General features: G+C 41.3%; 1 protein-coding gene across 1 annotated transcript in view; it reads right to left on the bottom strand.

Annotated features, from left to right (window-relative positions):
* The window catches only part of CLEC4A (C-type lectin domain family 4 member A), a 36,549-nt gene extending 21,603 nt beyond the window's left edge, over positions 1-14,946 (bottom strand). Inside the window, exon 1 of the mRNA XM_054442787.2 lies at positions 14,788-14,946. The gene's annotated coding sequence lies outside the window, so the exon portion shown is untranslated. The remainder of the gene's footprint in view (positions 1-14,787) is intronic.
* Between the last annotated feature and the right edge of the window lie 303 nt (positions 14,947-15,249).

Below are 15,249 nucleotides of genomic sequence, written 5' to 3'. Positions count from 1 at the left end.
TATGATATTGGCTGTGGGTTTGTCATAAATAGCTCTTATTATTTTGAGATACGTCCCATCAATTCCTAATTTATTGAGAGTTTTTAGCATGAAGGGTTGTTGAATTTTGTCAAAGGCCTTTTCTGCATCTATTGAGATAATCATGTGGTTTTTGTCTTTGGTTCTGTTTATATGCTGGATTACATTTATTGATTTGCGTATATTGAACCAGCCTTGCATCCCAGGGATGAAGCCCACTTGATCATGGTGGATAAGCTTTTTGATGTGCTGCTGGATTCTGTTTGCCAGTATTTTATTGAGGATTTTTGCATCAATGTTCATCAAGGATATTGGTCTAAAATTCTCTTTTTTTGTTGTGTCTCTGCCAGGCTTTGGTATCAGGATGATGCTGGCCTCATAAAATGAGTTAGGGAGGATTCCCTCTTTTTCTATTGATTGGAATAGTTTCAGAAGGAATGGTACCAGCTCCTCCTTGTACCTCTGGTAGAATTCGGCTGTGAATCCATCTGGACCTGGACTTTTTTTGGTTGGTAAGCTATTGATTATTGCCACAATTTCAGCTCCTGTTATTGGTCTATTCAGAGATTCAACTTCTTCCTGGTTTAGTCTTGGGAGGGTGTATGTGTTGAGGAATTTATCCATTTCTTCTAGATTTTCTAGTTTATTTGCATAGAGGTGTTTGTAATATTCTCTGATGGTAGTTTGTATTTCTGTGGGATCGGTGGTGATATCTCCTTTATCATTTTTTATTTCATCTATTTGATTCTTCTCTCTTTTTTTCTTTATTAATCTTGCTAGCGGTCTATCAATTTTGTTGATCCTTTCAAAAAACCAGCTCCTGGATTCATTTATTTTTTGAAGGGTTTTTTGAGTCTCTATTTCCTTCAGTTCTGCTCTGATTTTAGTTATTTCTTGCCTTCTGCTAGCTTTTGAATGTGTTTGCTCCTGCTTTTCTAGTTCTTTTAATTGTGATGTTAGGGTGTCAATTTTGGATCTTTCCTGCTTTCTCTTGTGGGCATTTAGTGCTATAAATTTCCCTCTACACACTGCTTTGAATGCATCCCAGAGATTCTGGTATGTTGTGTCTTGGTTCTCATTGGTTTCAAAGAACATCTTTATTTCTGCCTTCATTTCGTTATGTACCCAGTAGTCATTCAGGAGCAGGTTGTTCAGTTTCCACGTAGTTGAGCGGTTTTGAGTAAGATTCTTAATCCTGAGTTCTAGCTTGATTGCACTGTGATCTGAGAGACAGTTTGTTACAATTTCTGTTCTTTTACATTTATTGAGGAGAGCTTTACTTCCAAGTATATGGTCAATTTTGGAATAGGTGTGGTGTGGTGCTGAAAAAAATGTATAGTCTGTTGATTTGGGGTGGAGAGTTCTGTAGATGTCTATTAGGTCCGCTTGGTGCAGAGCTGAGTTCAATTCCTGGGTATCCTTGTTGACTTTCTGTCTCGTTGATCTGTCTAATGTTGATAGTGGGGTGTTAAAGTCTCCCATTATTAATGTGTGGGAGTCTAAGTCTCTTTGTAGGTCACTCAGGACTTGCTTTATGAATCTGGGTGCTCCTGTATTGGGTGCATATATATTTAGGATAGTTAGCTCTTCTTGTTGAATTAATCCCTTTACCATTATGTAATGGCCTTCTTTGTCTCTTTTGATCTTTGTTGGTTTAAAGTCTGTTTTATCAGAGACTAGGATTGCAACCCCTGCCTTTTTTTGTTTTCCATTTGCTTGGTAGATCTTCCTCCATCCTTTTATTTTGAGCCTATGTGTGTCTCTGCATGTGAGATGGGTTTCCTGAATACAGCACACTGATGGGTCTTGAGTCTTTATCCAGTTTGCCAGTCTGTGTCTTTTAATTGGAGCATTTAGTCCATTTACATTTAAAGTTAATATTGTTATGTGTGAATTTGATCCTGTCATTATGATGTTAGCTGGATATTTTGCTCGTTAGTTGATGCAGTCTCTTCCTAGTCTCGATGTTCTTTACATTTTGGTATGATTTTGCAGTGGCTGGTACCGGTTGTGCCTTTCCATGTTTAGCGCTTCCTTCAGGAGCTCTTTTAGGGCAGGCCTGGTGGTGACAAAATCTCTCAGCATTTGCTTGTCTGTAAAGTATTTTATTTCTCCTTCACTTATGAAGCTTAGTTTGGCAGGATATGAAATTCTGGGTTGAAAATTCTTTTCTTTAAGAATGTTGAATATTGGCCCCCACTCTCTTCTGGCTTGTAGGGTTTCTGCCGAGAGATCCGCTGTTAGTCTGATGGGCTTCCCTTTGATGGTAACCCGACCTTTCTCTCTGGCTGCCCTTAACATTTTTTCCTTCATTTCAACTTTGGTGAATCTGACAATTATGTGTCTTGGAGTTGCACTTCTCGAGGAGTATCTTTGTGGCGTTCTCTGTATTTCCTGAATCTGAATGTTGGCCTGCCTTGCTAGATTGGGGAAGTTCTCCTGGATAATATCCTGCAGAGTGTTTTCCAACTTGTTTCCATTCTCCCCGTCACTTTCAGGTACACCAATCAGACGTAGATTTGGTCTTTTCACATAGTCCCACATTTCTTGGAGGCTTTGCTCGTTTCTTTTTATTCTTTTTTCTCTAAACTTCCCTTCTCGCTTCATTTCATTCATTTCATCTTCCAGGGCTGATACCCTTTCTTCCATTTGATCGCAGCGGCTCCTGAGGCTTCTGCATTCTTCACGTAGTTCTCGAGCCTTGGTTTTCAGCTCCATCAGCTCCTTTAAGCACTTCTCTGTATTGGTTATTCTAGTTATACATTCTTCTAAATTTTTTTCAAAGTTTTCAACTTCTTTGCCTTTGGTTTGAATATCCTCCCGTAGCTCGGAGTAATTTGATCGTCTGAAGCCTTCTTCTCTCAGCTCGTCAAAGTCATTCTCTGTCCAGCTTTGTTCCGTTGCTGGTGAGGAACTGCGTTCCTTTGGAGGAGGAGAGGTACTCTGGTTTTTAGAGTTTCCAGTTTTTCTGCTCTGTTTTTTCCCCATCTTTGTGGTTTTATCTACTTTTGGTCTTTGATGATGGTGATGTACAGATGGGTTTTTGGTGTGGATGTCCTTTCTGTTAGTTTTCCTTCTAACAGACAGAACCCTCAGCTGCAGGTCTGTTGGAGTACCTGGCCGGCCGTGTGAGGTGTCAGTCTGCCCCTGCTGGGGGGTGCCTCCCAGTTAGGCTGCTCGGGGGTCAGGGGTCAGGGACCCACTTGAGGAGGCAGTCAGCCCGTTCTCAGATCTCCAGCTGCGTGCTGGGAGAACCACTGCTCTCCTCACAGCTGTCAGACAGGGACATTTAAGTCTGCAGAGGTTACTGCTGTCTTTTTGTTTGTCTGTGTCCTGCCCCCAGAGGTGGAGCCTACAGAGGCAGGCAGGCCTCCTTGAGCTGTGGTGGGCTCCACCCAGTTCAAGCTTCCAGGCTGCTTTGTTTACCTAAGCAAGCCTGGGCAATGGCGGGCGCCCCTCCCCCAGCCTCGCTGCGGACTTGCTGTTTGATCTCAGACTGCTGTGCTAGCAATCAGCGAGACTCCGTGGGCGTAGGACCCTCTGAGCCAGGTGCGGGCTATACTCTCCTGGGGCACCGTTTCCTAAGCCCGTCGGAAAAGCACAGTATTCGGGTGGGAGTGGCCCGATTTTCCAGGTGCCGTCTGTCACCCCTGGAAGGGGAACTCCCTGACCCCTTGCGCTTCCCGAGTGAGGCAATGCCTCGCCCCTGCTTCGGCTGGCGCACGGTGCGCTCACCCACTGACCTGCGCCCACTGTCTGGCACTCCCTAGTGAGATGAACACGGTACCTCAGATGGAAATGCAGAAATCACCCGTCTTCTGCGTCGCTCGCGCTGGGAGCTGTAGACCGGAGCTGTTCCTATTCGGCCATCTTGGCTCCTCCCCGCATGATGCCTTTTTTATAGGAGCCTTAATTCCATCCACAAAGCTCTCATGGCCTAACCACCTCTAAAAGGGCCCACCTCTTAATATCATCACACTGGCAATACCTGAGTTTTGGAGGATGATGTGGTTTGGATCTGTGTCACCACCAAATCTCACATCAAATTATAATCCTCAGTGTTGGAGGTGGGTCTGGTAGGAGGTGACTGGATCATGGGGGTAGATTCCCCCTTGGTAATGTCCTCGCCATAGTGAGTTCTCGTGAGATCTGGTTGCTTAAAAGTGTGTGGCACCTCACCCCTCTCTCTCTTCCTCCTGCTCTGGTCGTGTGAAGTGCCTTGCTCCCACTTTGCCTTCCACCATGATTGGAAGCTTCCTGAAGCATCCTCAGAAAGCAGAAGCTGCTATGCTTCCTGTATAGCCTGCAGAACTGTAAGCCAATTAAACCTCTTTTTTATGGACAAATAATATTCCATTGTATGTTGAATCTAACCTGACAATGTAAATTATTAGCTTATCTTCACAGGTAGAAGACAAGAACAAGACCAGAAATCACCCCTCTGTCTACTCCCAGATGAATGCATAAATGACTTTTCTTTTACCCCCACTTTTCACATGTAAAATGTAGACTCACTGGGTGCTAATCAGAGCTTCACAAGAAAGTAACCACTTGCCTCCTTGTCTACTCTCCCTTGCCCTTTTTTTTTCCCCCTTTCCTCCTTCCCCTCCTGCTTGCTCTTTTCCCTTAAAATACTGAAGTCTTCAAAACCCTCCTTGGAAAAAGCACCGATCACAGATGCTCCTGTGATTTGTGTTTTGTTCCTGGGCATGCCCTCAACCTTGGCAAAATAAACTTGTAAATCAATTGAGACCTGCCTCAGTCACTTTTTATTTACACAAGTAATGGTTTTCATTCTTTTTGGCATCTAATTCTCCTTATGTTTGAAGAATATTCCCACTTTATGAAACAGAGCTCTTCATATTCTACAACAGCTACAAATCCAGGCATTTGCTTTCAGAAATTGTACCATAAATACTTGAAAGCTACAGAAGTGAAATAAAGGAAATTTGAGATTTATTATCCAATCTGGTTGAAGCTGAGAAAAGAGGAAGTACTACTAGTATTAACAGATGGGACTTGGTAGTCCTTTTCATGCAATGACAAAATAGGCAAATTGAAACACATTCTCACCTAAAAAAAAGTTCCCATTGGAGACAAGCCTTTAAGAGCCCAAGCAGGCCGAGAGCGGTGGCTCACACCTGTAATCCCAGCACCCTGGGAGGCCAAGGCAGGTGGATCACCTGAGGTCAGGAATTCGAGACCAGCATGGCCAACATGGTGAAATCCCGTCTCTACTAAAAATACAAAAATTAGCCAGGTGTGGTAGTGAGCACCTGTAATCCCAGTTACTCAAGAGGCTGAAGCAGGAGAATCACTTGAACCCAGGAGGCAGAGGTTGCAGTAAGCCGAGATCGTGCCACTGCACTCCAGCCTGCGTGACAGAGAGAGACTCCACTTCAAAAAAAAAAAAAAAAAAAAAGAAGAGCCCAAGCAACCCCAAGGGAAAGAATTTAAGAACTGTAAGAGTAGAATAGTTGCTTCTTATGGCACTGGATAACCCAAAGGAAGAGAGTAACAAACTCAATATATCCTAAATTCTTGACCCAAGGAAAAAACTGAAAACTAGAATTTCTATAACTATATTAAAAGAATTCTTTATTGCTTGTAGCTGCAGGCTGAAGAGACCAAAAACCAAAGTTTTACTTGGACTCCACGGTTAAAAATTGCAAATCCAGTTGAATTCAAGCTTTGCTATGTCTCAAGTGAAAACGAGAGGCTCGATTGTGACAAAATGTGATCTCAAGAACTGATAAAGAAATATATGGAGGATACCCGTATATTGCCCAAAGCATCACAAACACTCCAAGTCCAAGAAGTTTCCTATCCCCACAAAAGCAGCAGGTATAGTGAGAGCCTGAAGTCACCCTCCGGTTATTTCCCAAATTCCTGTTGTCCAGAATCCCCACACTGTCTCCCTGACCTGTGAAGTAAAGTCCATTATGATGGAAAACCAAATTGAAGCTCCTGAACTTCCCCTTCCTAGTAAAATAAAATCAAAAGCAGTAAAGCATCTATAATGAAATCACAAAGATTAGTACCACTAGCAAAGGATTCAAAACTGAAGCATAAGCAATTCCTATTATATTCTTGATTTAAATCACTCATCTTGCCAACACAGATGGGTCATAAACAATGGGAGTAGATGATCATACATTTAATCAGGAGGTGACTCCAATTTTAGCTGCTTTCCAAATGCGAGGTCTACAGCAAGTCAATACAGTACTTGGCCCTTAATGTATACCTATTAATGGCCAGGTATGGTGACTCACGCCTGAAATCCTCACACTTTGGGAAGCCAAGGCAGAAGGATCGCTTGAGTCCAGATCTTTGAGACCAGCCTGGGCAACATAGTGAAATCCCACTTCTACAAAAATAAAAAGTAAAAATTAGGCTGGGTGCGGTGGCTCACACCTGTAATCCTAGCACTCTGGGAGGCCGAGACAGGTGGGTCATTTGAGGTCAGGAGTTCAAGACCAGCCTGGCCAACATGGTGAAATCCTGTCTCTACTAAAAATACAAAAATTAGCCAGGCAGTAGTGGTGTGCACCTGTAATCCCAGCTACTTGGGAGGCTGAGGCAGGAGAATCGCTTGAGCCTGGGAGGCAGAGGTTGTGGTGAGCTGAGATCACCCCTGCGCTCCAGTCTGGGTGACAGAGTGAGACCCTGTCTCAAAATATATATATATATATATATATATAAAAAATTAGCCAGGCATGGTGGCACACACCTATAGTCCCAGCTTCTTAGGAGGCTGAAGTGGGAGGATCACTTGAGCCCAGGAGGTTGAGGCTGCAGTGAGTTGTGATCGTGTCACTGCACTCCAGCCTGGACAACAGAGCAAGACTCTGTCTAGAAAAAATTAAATATATATATATATGACATATATGTATATTATCTGGTGGATATTATTTCTTCCAGTTAATAAATAAGCAAAAAATCATAATCAAATTGCTTTTCTCCTGGCAGAAACAATATACCTTCATCATCTTCAGACCTATATAACTCTTCAGATCTATATAATTCTTTCAATCTGGCCTACCATTTATCCTGCAGAAAACTTAAACATCTCACCATTTTACAGGATATCCTGCTGGTTCACTCCATTGATGATATCCTACAGATGCTACAAGGAAAGCAGGACAATACAGTACCCTAGATGCCTTGGTAAGCCTCATGCCATTGAAGTCCTGGTCTATCAGGCAGTGGTTCTCAGTGTGGTCCTAAACCAACAGCATCACCTGGGAACTTGTTAGAAATGCATATTCTTAGGCTCCACCTTAGACGTACTGAATCCATAATTTCGAGAATGGGGCCCAAAAATTGGTGTTTTAACCAGCCCTTCAGTTGATTCTGATTGATGTCTAGGGCACTTAAATATCCCCTCCAAAATATCAAATAATGTGCCATTTTAAAAGGCAGGATTCATAGGCCTCTTTGCATTTTTAAGGCAATATATTTCACTTTGGGTGTTCAAACATATTTGCCAGAAAATTGAAAAGCTTCCAGGATTTGGTGACATACTGAAAAGGCTGTTCAGGTGGGCCAGGCCACAGGGAGACAGTCTGCACTTAGCGCTAATAAACTAGCGGTGCTTGAACCCTCTTTGGCAAATCCATGCAGATTGGAGCCTAAAACAAACCAACCTGGAGATTGGTAGGAGAATTCAAAGGAGGCCAGTAGGATATTTTAGAATCATTCCCTCTCAGCAAGTAATTGGTCTATTCTTGAGAAATGCTATTGGGTCCTCAGTGAATCAGAATATAGCAACATGGGACAACAGGTAAAGATGCAACTTGAGGTAACCTTCATGAGCTGAGAGTCATCTAATTGGAGTAGAAAATCATCAGATGCAGTAATGGCTAAGGGTTTGGATTTAAATACACACAAAGATGAGGAAACAAAGCCTTGGACAAGCACTAAACAGGGAGCTGGAATTGAGACTTCCATATAATTCATAATTTTTGCAAAACTGTAAATTAAGCGAAAGGTAAACTAGAAAGAGTTCAGCAGTAATACCTCTCCCTGGGCTTTCGGTGAAAAAAGAAAAATTTGTAGGAAAATACAAGGTGAGTCTACAATATTTTGTTCCATCAGAAATAACAGAATTGGCCGGGCGCGGTGGCCCATGCCTGTAATCCCAGCACTTTGGGAGGCCGAGGCGGGCGGATCACAAGGTCAGGAGATCGAGACCATCCTGGCTAACACAGTAAAACCCCGTCTCTACTAAAACTACAAAAAATTAGCCGGGCATGGTGGCGGGCGCCTGTGGTCCCAGCTACTCGGGAGGCTGAGGCAGGAGAATGGCGTGAAGCCGGGAGGCAGAGCTTGCAGTGAGCCAAGATCATGCCACTGCACTCCAGCCTGGGTGACAGAGCAAGACTCCATCTCAAAAAAAAAAAAAAGAAAAGAAAAAAGAAATAAAGGAATTGCTCAAACATTAATGCAAGTACATCAAAAAGCAACAAATTAGCTTGAAGGGCACTAGCCAATTTTAGGGCAATTTGAGCACTGTATGGACTCCTCTTTTGTAGGTATCACATCTTCACCTTTTACTTCAGCTCTTGCTACAGAAACCAGCCTCGGGCAAGTGCAACCTGATAACACCTTGCCTCAGCCAACCATGAATCTCTTGCTTTCCGTCCCAGGGCTCCTCTGACATTACAAGTACGGATGCCCCCTATACAGAACAAACCTGAAACTGTGCAGGTGCCAACACCCCATGAGGAAACCCTGATCCAATGATGGAAGGAAGCTAGTGGATAAATTGTCCCATCTTTTATCACTTGGGGACACAATTTTAAGGTGCATTCTACACAGCTCCTCAGAGGTCCAGAAGAATGGAGTCCTAGTTGCCCAAAGCAGTAACCAACTTAATAATGCACCCTTGTATTAGCTTTCCCTCTTCCCCATTTAACTCTTCCAGTCTCTCACTCCTGTTAGGCAATAAGAACCTGGGTAGCAGGTGAGAGGACAATAAGATTCAAGAAGAGAGAAATCTGAAAGGTGAGCAGATTGCTACAACTGCTTTATTCTGAGGTTTGCTAATTCTGAGCATGGGCAGGAGTCTGAGAATCTGGTCTTTGTACCCGCAGATGGCTGCTGCTAGGGGACAAAAAAGCCATCAGAGCTTTTGGTAGAGCTTTAAGGAGACTTCGAGTGCATTGCTAATTTCTCCCTAGAACATTTTCTGAATTTAAAGACTGTACAACTCAACACTAAAACAAAAACAAATCACCTAAGCAGAAAGCCAAATTTGTCAAAATGTCAACAATTGTTAAATATGGATAATGGATATATGGGTATTAACTGTATTATTCATTCAACTTCTGTTTGAAAATATTCATGATAAAAAGCAGAAGGGAAAATCCCAGGCCTCTGTGTATGTAAGTTTGGAGTACCAACTTATATTATCTATGATATATGTAATTTTGGAGTACAAACTTATATGACTTATGATATAAAGGAGACTCTGAGCCAGGAATTTAATGTAAAATTAGGTCTCAATCTGATAATAATCCTGAGGACTTAGAAAAGGCAAATGCAAAACCACTCCAAAGAAGTACTCCCACAACTGAGGTAGAACAGGATCGCCCATAAGGAAAACACACTAAAGACAAACTCACAACTAAAACTTAAACACATGACAACACATGAAAAAAAAAGATAGTAAATAAATATATGAAAAGAGCACAATCTCTCTGTAGTAAGAGAAATGAATATATTTTTCACCCAATATTTTAACTAAATATTTTTAAAATAATGTGTTGACAAAATAGAGAAACAAACAGCCTCAGAATTTATATTAAGTATATGCATTAGGCAGAAGATTATATAGAAATAAATCTATCAAAATTTTAAATGTTGGGGGAGGGAGGAAGGGAGGCAAGGGTTGAAACATTATTGGATACTATGCTCACTACCTGAGTGATGGGATCAGTCATATCCCAAACTTCAGCATCACACAATATACCCACGTAGGCCAGGTGCGGTAGCTCATGCCTGTAATCCCAGCACTTTGGGAGGCCGAGCTGGGCGGATCACCTGAGGTCAAGAGTTTGAGACCAGCCTGACCAACATGGAGAAACCCCATCGCTACTAAAAATACAAAATTAGCCAGGCATGGTGGTGCATGCGTGTAATCACAGCTACTCAGGAGGCTGAGGCAGGAGAATTGCTTGAACCCAGGAGGCGGAGACTGAGGTGAGCAGAGATTGCACCATTGCACTCCAGCCTGGGCAACAACAGCAAAGCTCTGTCTAAAAAAAAAAAATTACATATATATATATACACACACACACACATATATATATACACACTCACATAACAAACCTGCACATGTACCCCGAGTCTAAAAAAAAGTTGAAATTTTTTTTTATTTTAATTAATCGCATTTCTCCCACCAAGTCCCTTTCTGGGGAATCTATCCTTTAAATTTTTCATTTAAATATATATTATATGTAAAAGATGTTCAGTGTAAAATTTAGTGTCAAAAATGTCAGAAATGTTACTATCAACGAGGACAGTGGTTAAATATATTACGGTACATCCATACATTAGAGAACCTGAATAGTTTTAAACATAAGCTAAACATAAGTAAATACAAATGCATGGGCAAAGAAAGAACTTCAGAACATTATTAATTTTTAAAATAATAATATAAATAATTTACATGTAATTTTTATTTTATTAAAGGATCTTTGCATAGGCAGATACACACAGAGAGAGAATGCTTTAAAAAATGTCTAGAAGGCCAGGTGCAGGTACACCTGTAATTCCAGCATTTTGGGAGGCTAAGGCGGGTGGACCATCTGAGGTCAGGAGTTCAAGGCCAGCCTGGCCAACATGGTGAAATCCTGTGTCCACTAAAAATACAAAAATTAGCCGGAGGTGGTGGTGCACGCCTGTAATCCCACCTATTTGGCAGGCTGAGGCAGGAGAATTGCTTGAACCTGGGAGGCAGAGGTTGCAGTGAGCTGAGATCAGCCACTGCACTCCAGTGTGGGCAACAGAGCCAGACTCTGTCTCAAAAAAAAACCAAAGATGTTGGGCCAGGCACGGTGGCTCACGCCTGTAATCCCAGCCCTTTGGGAGGCTGAGGCGGTGGATCACAAGGTCAGGAGATCGAGACTATCCTGGCTAACACAGTGAAACCCCATCTCTACTAAAAATACAAAAAAATAGCCGGGCGTGGTGGTGGGCACCTCTAGTCCCAGCTACTAGGGAGGCTGAGGCAGGAGAATGGCGTGAACCTGGGAGGCGGAGCTTGTAGTGAGCCGAAATCACACCACTGCACTCTAGCCTGGGCGACAGAGCGAGACTCCGTCTCAAAAAAAAAAAAAAGATGTCCAGAAAGATGCACACAAAATTATTGACAATGGTTTACTTTGCAGAAGGGACTGAGGAGAGAAAAGGGCAAGGAAGGGGGGCACTCACACTGTTCTATATACTTTATCATGTCTTTATCATGTGACAAACACTGTATTAGGAGTTAGGGGATGGGGGAAGGAAGGGACATGATTCCTAATTTGAAAACCTAATGTCTAATAGAGAAGCATGTAAATAAATAATTTCAATACAATGGGAGAAGTACGAGACCCAGTTATACACTGTGCAGTGGTGGCACAAAGGAGAAAGAAGAGATGGTTTCTGCTTGAGCTTTTGAGGAAAGGTTCTGTAGTGGATGAACAGGAACTTGGGAAAAAAGTATTCGAGGCAGAAAGACCAGAGGACGTAAAGGCACTGTAGTAAGAAATAGTGCAGCATACAATTAGATCCGTCTGGCTGGAATATTAATACAAACATGGAGGTTTCCTTTTTATAAAATGAAGGTGCAGACGTAGGCCACAATCAATTCATTAATTATCATCTTTGACACTAGCATGTTGTCACTTTAGGTACAAATTAGTAAATTTGTTTTAACCCCTCTATGCCTCTGTGTCCTCGTCTGTGAAATATGGATAACCATATTTCACCCCAGAGGGTAAGAATTAAGAAATCCCAGAAGTAAGAATCCCAGGGGTCTGTGTGAAGATTGAATGAGACAATCTTTATAAAGCACTTAGTTAGTCCCTAGCAAATGATCAGTGCTCAAAATATACAGGATAAGAAGACAGTTGGTTTGGGGTTTCTTACGTGAAAAGGTATATAGTACAAAAGCTATAAAAGGGGTTGAGCAGGATTACAAAGACAGAATAAGAATTTAAATCCTTACTATGGAATCAGTGTGAAACATGTCTCGGAAGCATGTCTCCCTGTCATCCCTTACTCCCCGTTTCTCCTCTATCAGATGACTCTTCCTACTTCCTGCCCCAATCTTGGGCATCTACCTCACTTCTAAGACAATAAAAAAAGAACTCCTGTCATTTCACCCTTACACCATCCCATTACACACCTGGAGAGCCAGAATTAGAAGCAGCACTAGTACAAGCAACAAATATTTAAATGGAGCTTACCATATTCCAGGCCCTGTTCTAGGCACTTTAATTACGTTATATATTTTTTAGAGACAGTGTCTCACTCAGTCACCCCAAGCTGGAGTGCAGTGGCACCATCATAGCTCACTGTAACCTCAAAATCCTGGGCTCAAGCGATTCTCCCACCATAGGCTCCTAAAGCACTGGGATTACAGAAGTGAGCCACCATGCCCAGCTAAGCAATTTAATTTTAAAATTTATTTTACGGTCACAATATTCCATAGGTACTATTTTCATTTTGTATATGAGGAAACTGAGGCAAACAAAGTTTAACTAATTTTTCCAAGGTCAAAAAGCCAGTAAGTGGCAGAGACAAATTTTGTAGCAAAGAAGTCTGTCTTCTCCGAAATCCATGTTCCTGACCACAACTGTTTACTGCCCATTAATCCTCTATTATGGGTGGAGCTAGGAGGAGGTGGGTGTCATTAAAATTAAGTATATTCCCCATTCAAGTATTTATTAAAGTATTAAAGTATGAAGAAGGGATCATTTGGTACTTCATTTTCTGCCTGTCCAAACAGCTATTTTCTACATTCTCAACAAACTTTCGATCAGTTACAGGCTTAGACTCCATAGACTAAATGCCCCCATCCAGTCTTCATTTCTTTCTTTTTAAATGCTTCCCCTGTTCTCCTAAATGCCCCCATCCAGTCTTCATTTCTTTCTTTTTAAATGCTTCCCCTGTTCTCGTCCCATCTTAGATTGTTGAAAAAGAAAATAAAAAATAAAAAACAAATAAATGCTTCCCCTGCCACCAGGAGTCTGAGCAAATTCCTACAACTATTTCAGTTGCTAGGAGGAGCATGCCCTCTAGTGGTCGCATGCTAATATGCAGCCACATGCAGCGCTGACACAAAGTGCTTCAATGACTTTTTTTTCCAATAATAGGTACGTTGGCAGAATACATATAGTAGGCACAAAGAAAATGTTGACAAGCAAGCCAAAAAATCCACAGTGGGTCTTAATGCATTATTTTGTTTAGTTGAGGGGATGATGTTATCCTTAGATTGATGGGGCAGAACATGAAGTCACAATGGACAATTATTTCACTACTGGCTCAGATGCAGGTAATTTAAGTATACCAGAGCTTTTTTGAAAATATACCACCCTGTATTGTATGTCTTTGAAAAGGAAACTGAAGATGACAGTTCTAGCAAAATTTTGAAATAAATGTCAAACCATAAAAATGCTGTGAAAACCATCTATATAGACCCAGGCTAAGGATCCACAAGTAAATAAAATTCTCCTTCTTTCCTTCCTTTGATTGTGTGACTGGTGGAGAATATGTGATTAATGAAGAACTCCTGAACATTAGTCCTATAGTCACATATGTATTTCCTTCATGTACAATTGAGAGGCAATTTTTAAGAAATGGTTTTTGAAAAGGCTACAAAAAAACTAAAACATGAGCAAAGTGCAATGCAATTTTAGCCACTTATAATTAAAATGAGACAGTAAACTACCAAATGTATCAGCAACTCTACTACATGGTACTTGGTGTTCCTTCCCCAGGCCAAAAAGTCTATGTACCAAAGTAAAATCTGTCTTCATTACTACTTACTTGGCCGTCTCATATTGACTGGCTCTGAAGCACAAAAATGAGATTTTCTTCACTCAAAACCACACAACTGCATGGAAATTAAACAACCTGCTCCTGAGTGACTTTTGGGTAAACAATAAAATTAAGGTGGAAATCAAGAAATTCTTTGAAACTAATGAGAAATACACAATATACCAGAATCTCTGGGACACAGCTAAAGCAGTTGTTAAGAGGGAAATTTATAGTGCTAAATGCCCACATCAAAAGGTTAGAAAGATCTCAAATTAACAACCTAACACCACTCCTAGAGGAACCAGAGAAACAACAGCAAACCAACCCCAATGGTAACAGAAATCAAGAAATAACCAAAACCAGAGCTGAACTGAAGAAACTGAGAAGCAAAAAGCCATACAAAAGATCAAGAAATCCCACAGTTTGTTTTTTAAAAGAACAAAGAAGATTAATAGACCACTAGCTAGACTAATAAAGGAAAAAAAAAAAGCAGAAGATCCATATAAATACAATCAGAATGACAAAAGGGGCATTACCACTGGCCCCACAGAAATACAAAAAACCGCTCAGAGACTATTATGAATACCTCTATGCACACAAACTAGAAAACCTAGAAAAACTAGAAACGGATAAATTCTTGTAAACATGCAACCTCCCAAGATTGACCCAGGAAGAAACTGAATCCCTGAACAGATCAATAACAAGTTCTGAAACTGAATCAGTAATAAAAAGCCTACCAACCAGAAAAGGCCCAGGACCAGGTGGATTCACAGCCGAGTTCTACTGGATGTATAAAGAAGAGGTTCCTGCTGAACTATTCCTACTGAAACTTCCAAAAATTTGAGGAGGAAGGACTCATCGCTAACTCATTCTATGAAGCCAGTATCATCCTGATTCCAAAACCTGGCAGAGACAGAATAAAAAAGGAAACCAGGTCAATATCCCTGATGAGCATAGATGCAAAAATCATCAACAAAATACAAGCAAACCAAAACCAGTACCACATCAAAAAGTTAATCCACCATTATCAAGCAGGCTTTATCTCTGGGATGCAAGGTTGGTTCAACATACACAAATCCATGAATGTAATTCACCACATAAAGAAAACTAAAAACAAAAGCCACACAATCATCTAAATAGATGCAAAAAAGGCTTTTGATAAAATTCAACATCTCTTCATGTTAAAAACCCTCAACACACTAG

Source organism: Pongo pygmaeus, chromosome 10, assembly GCF_028885625.2.
Source record: "Pongo pygmaeus isolate AG05252 chromosome 10, NHGRI_mPonPyg2-v2.0_pri, whole genome shotgun sequence".
In the NCBI taxonomy this organism is placed as follows: domain Eukaryota; kingdom Metazoa; phylum Chordata; class Mammalia; order Primates; family Hominidae; genus Pongo; species Pongo pygmaeus.
This window is presented reverse-complemented; position numbering and strand designations above follow the sequence as displayed.